The following is a 5000-nucleotide window of genomic DNA, read 5'->3' as shown; positions in this document are numbered from 1 at the left end:
ACATTCTTTCAGCGCTTGGCTCCGCGAATTCCGAGCAGCAAACGAAGTTCCTTCTCTTATTCCGACTTGTACAAAAACACTTTTTATTCATCTTTTTTTGTAACTCTGGCTGTATTTAATAACTCGCTGTGCTTTTAAAACAAATCGAAAGCAGTCTTTTCTTTCAGTCCTGACTAGGCATGTGCTGAATTAATGCCATTATCAGATAACAGGGTTACGATTTTATCACAGTACTGTAGCTCCATGTAGCTTTTTACTCCTCACTCTTCTTCATGTGACGTCTGTTTACTCAGAACTCCTCTCTAAACTGTTAACGACAGGAGACACGAGTGAGACAACTAACCTGAGCTACCTAGACACAAACAGGCCAGTTTTACTAAGTGAATTCCTCTAATTGGACTGTTAATTAAAGCAGGAATTATGGAATATCGTGTAGAATCGATCATCAGCACATGCCGAGTCCTGACCCGCGTCCAGCCGATTCAGCGTTTTCACCTCTTTATGAAACCTGAGCTTACAGGAAAAGGGGAAAAAATTCATGTCTTTCTTGGTTAAGTAAGCAAAACGATAAAAAAAAAAAAAAATAGAAAAACAATAAAAAAAATTAAAAAAAAGAAATGCAAGAAGAAAACTTTCCAGCCAAAGCCATAAGATTAGGAACCTTTAGACAATAATAAGCACATTCATGACCCTGAGATTAAAAAGAAATGTCTCCTTAGGTTGTTTTTTTTCCTTTCTTGAACGAGGGATTTGCAGTGAAGAACTGAAAGCATGATGGAGAGAATTTTTAGAAGAAAGCCAAAGTAAAGTGAAGGTCTGAAGGATTGAAGGATTTTTTTTTTACATTCTGGTGGCGGTGTATATATCGGCATGAGTCTCGCTCTAGAGATAGAAACTCACGTAAAACTGAAAAAGAAAAAAAAACATTTCTACTTTCTCTGAAACTGAAAACATTTGGGAAAAAATGTCTGTTTTTTGTTTGTTCTAATGCATGGTGGTGTGTTCTCTCTTACGGAGAAAAAAACGGGAATGTCAACGTTTCTTTGCTGATGCTAATGATCATGGCTAAATCCTCTAAAACTCATATTAAACACTGATTTGATTTGATTCAGGAGTCTGACACTAATCTGACCTGACCTGACCACTTCCACACTCGTCCTCATTATTCCTGCTGATTAATATTCACCTTTATAATTCTTTGTGTTTTTATCTGACCTTATGAGCCGATCTGATCTCGAGCTCAGACTTTCATGTGTATAAATCAATCAGTAGGAACGGATGGTCTTTTTTAACAGATTGATTTCATGCTTGGTACACACACACACACACACACACACGCACACACACACACACAAACACACACGCATACACACACACACGCACGCACGCACACACACACACACAAACACACACGCATACACACACACACGCACGCACGCACACACACACACACAAACACACACGCATACACACACACACACGCACGCACGCACACACACACAAACACACACGCATACACACACACACACGCACGCACGCACACACACACACACGCATACACACACGCACGCACGCACACACGCACACACACACACACGCACACATACACACACACATACACGCACAAACACACACGCATACACACACACGCACGCACACATACATGCACACAAACACACACGCATACACACACACACGCACGCACACACACACACACACACGCATACACACACGCACGCACACACACACACACAAACACACACGCACACACACGCATACACACACACACACACGCACACACACACACACACACGCATACACACACACACAAACACACGCACACACGCATACACACACACACGCACACACACGCACGCACACACACACACACACGCATACACACACACATGCACACACACACACGCATACACACACACACACACATACACACACACACACGCATACACACACACACACACGCACACACACCCCTACACACACACACGCACACACACACGCATACACACACACGCACGCACACACACACACACGCATACACACACACGCACACACACACGCATACGCACACACACACGCACACACACACGCGCATACACACACACACGCATACACACACACGCACACACACACACAAACAATACAAAAAAAATCCTCTGCCTCTTGTATAATGGCATAATGTCATAACCACTTCCTGTTTCAATTTCAACACAATAAAATGATATAAATGTGAAAAAGAAGAATTTCTCACAGTGTTTAATGTCAAGGACTCCAGCAGGTGTGTGATGGTCAGTATATGGTGTGTGATGGTCAGTATATGGTGTGTGATGGTCAGTATTTGGCATGTGTCTTTTGTGTCTCCTTAATTTCCTGCGCTTCATTAATTGTGACATCATACACCAGAATTCTAACTCTTACACTCGTCCAAATTCAGGACCTTCACTGCTGTCTGTCCTTCAGCTGCCTTCATCTAGGGGACGAACAGATCACTGAAGAGAAGTCTGATTAATCTGATTCAATTAGTTAATCTCGTTAATCTGGTTAATTTGGTTAAATTAGTTAATCTCATTAATCTGGTTAATTTGGTTAAATTAGTTAATCTCATTAATCTGGTTAATTTGGTTAAATTAGTTAATCTCATTAATCTGGTTAATTTGGTGATGTGAAAGTGATTAATTGTCACACAACTAATCATTCTCATTAACATTACTGTGTGAACCTGTCTCACCTCCTGTGGTGCCTTCTCTTTGTCTGCTGTTTATAGAAATTGGTCAAAATATGTAAATCTGTCTTTCTCTCAAACTGTCTCACTCTATATCTATTCTACACTACATCTGGCTCTCTTTCCATCTCTCTCTCTCTCTCTCTCTCTCTCTCTGTGAAGAGGGTCTGTAGTATTTTAGGTGAACAGAGTACTCTTAACACAGTATACACACACACACACACTTTTTGCTCTCTTCAGTTTGGGGATAAATTTTAGACTTCCTCTCTAATGATGATGATGATGATGATGTATTTCCTGCTGTGTCATCGTGGCTTGTTTCGGTGATGATGTCATTCTGTGTATCAACTTCAATTTTCAATAAAAAATGAGATGTTATTCAAACACCATTTTTAATCATTAGCGTATGAAACTGGTGATTTTTACATGTCCAGTGACGGATGGGTCCATTCACAGTAAGTGTTACCATGGCGACCGTGTCTATGGTGATGGTGAATTTGTTTGAGAATAAATCTGGACAGAGAGTCGCTCCAGATCTAAAGAGTTTTGTTCAAGCAGTCATTTGTTTATTTGCTAAATTTAGCATTAGCATAATAAAATATAATATGAAAGCCAAATGTCCAACACATTCACCTTTAAATCACAGCATCACCAACCAGCAATGACCGCATCACCAACCAGCAATGACCGCATCACCAACCAGCAATGACCGCATCACCAACCAGCATCCATGTTCTTCTACATTGATGTAAAACTCTTCTGGTTTAAGGTTTAATGTCTGATGCTGAAAGTGACAGCGTGAGTCTTTCAGGTCACTGAGCTCGCCTTATTTCACTCTGTTCTTCTCAGATCACAATCATCTGAACACATTAATAAACAGAGAAAAGTCTGAAAAAAAACATCAAAATAATCTCTAATATTTAGTAAAAGGTTCTTTTTTTATTCAGTTCCCTCATCATCTACTTCCTGTGCTGAAAAGACGAGACGCCGCTCTAATGAAGGGGCAGTTATTATTAACAGCGATGTGTGTGTGTGTGTGTGTGTGTGTGTGTGTGTCACTGGCAGGGATTCCAGGAGCAGGTGGCGTCTCTGATTCTCTAGAAGATGCAGAAAAAATGGATTTGTTTTTGTTTTCCAGGAAAAAGATTTCAAAACCACACAATGAACAAACGTCTGGGCTTCAACAGTGAGGAATAAAAGCCATCTTACCTTCACTGTAACACACTTCCTGTGTGTGTGTGTGTGTGTGTGTGTGTGTGTGTGTGTTTGGGGGTGGGGTCCTTTTTCAAAAACAACTAAAGTCTGTTCCATCAAAGAAAGAAAGAGAGAGAGAGAGATAGAGAGAGACAAAGTGACAGACAGAGAGACAGAAAGACAGACAGAGACACTCAGAGAGAGCAAACCAGAAAGACAGAGAGAGAGAGAGAGAGAGAGAGAGAGAGAGATAGGGTGACAGAGAGAGAGATACTCAGAAAGAGAGTGCAAACCAAAAAGACAGACAGAGAGACAGACAGAGAGAGACATGAGGCAGAGGAAAAAATAGAGAGAAAGTGCAAGATTGAGAGAGTGGCATAGCACTAGGCAACAAATAGAGAGAAAGAGAGACACAAAGGGAGTGACAGACAGACAGATAGAGTTATGAATAACAACAAAGGAGAAATAACAAAAAACTTCAAACCATCCCACTCTACTATTTACCCCCACCCCCCAACAAAGGTGGTTGCCATGGTAAAATTGGCAGCTCATTCATTCAGTCTGTTACGCCTCCTGAAAAAATAATTACACCTGAATTAATAGTATTTAATTCTAAATCAGAGTCACAGAAGAGACGAGTGTCCTGATGCTGTTTCACTTCAGTCCTGTTCACTTCTCCTAAACACTCAGGAAACTCAGGAGTGTGACTGAGCCCTGAGTCACATCCTCCACTTACACTCATCATTACATCATCACTGGACTAACAGATCTTATATAAATATAATTATCTTTATATGTTCCGTTCATACAGCGTGTGTGTGTGTGTGTGTGTGTGAGAGAGAGAGAAAGAGAGAGAGAGAGAGAGAGAGAGACTGTTACTGCTATTTATTGTAGTTTGTCTCCGCCTAGTGGTTAAAAGGTACATTACGGCTGGACTCCATGTTAATCTGCTCACCTGCTCAGAGCCGGTCAGTGAGAAGAGAGAAGATACACTATATTGCCAAAAGTATTCGCTCACCCATCCAAATAATCAGAATCAGGTGTTCCAATCACTTCCATGGCCACA

General features: G+C 41.0%; 1 protein-coding gene across 2 annotated transcripts in view; it reads left to right on the top strand.

Annotated features, from left to right (window-relative positions):
- LOC131348482 (neuronal migration protein doublecortin-like) overlaps positions 1 to 618 on the top strand; it is a 31786-nt gene extending 31168 nt beyond the window's left edge. For both annotated transcript variants that reach the window (XM_058383490.1, XM_058383489.1), the window contains one exon: positions 1 to 618. This exon is cut by the window's left edge and continues 552 nt beyond it. The gene's annotated coding sequence lies outside the window, so the exon portion shown is untranslated.
- The last annotated feature ends 4382 nt before the right edge of the window (positions 619 to 5000 follow it).

This window comes from Hemibagrus wyckioides, linkage group LG28 (genome assembly GCF_019097595.1).
Source record: "Hemibagrus wyckioides isolate EC202008001 linkage group LG28, SWU_Hwy_1.0, whole genome shotgun sequence".
Classification (NCBI taxonomy): domain Eukaryota; kingdom Metazoa; phylum Chordata; class Actinopteri; order Siluriformes; family Bagridae; genus Hemibagrus; species Hemibagrus wyckioides.
The sequence above is the reverse complement of the archived record's forward strand: the minus strand, read 5'-3'. Positions and strand labels throughout refer to the sequence as shown.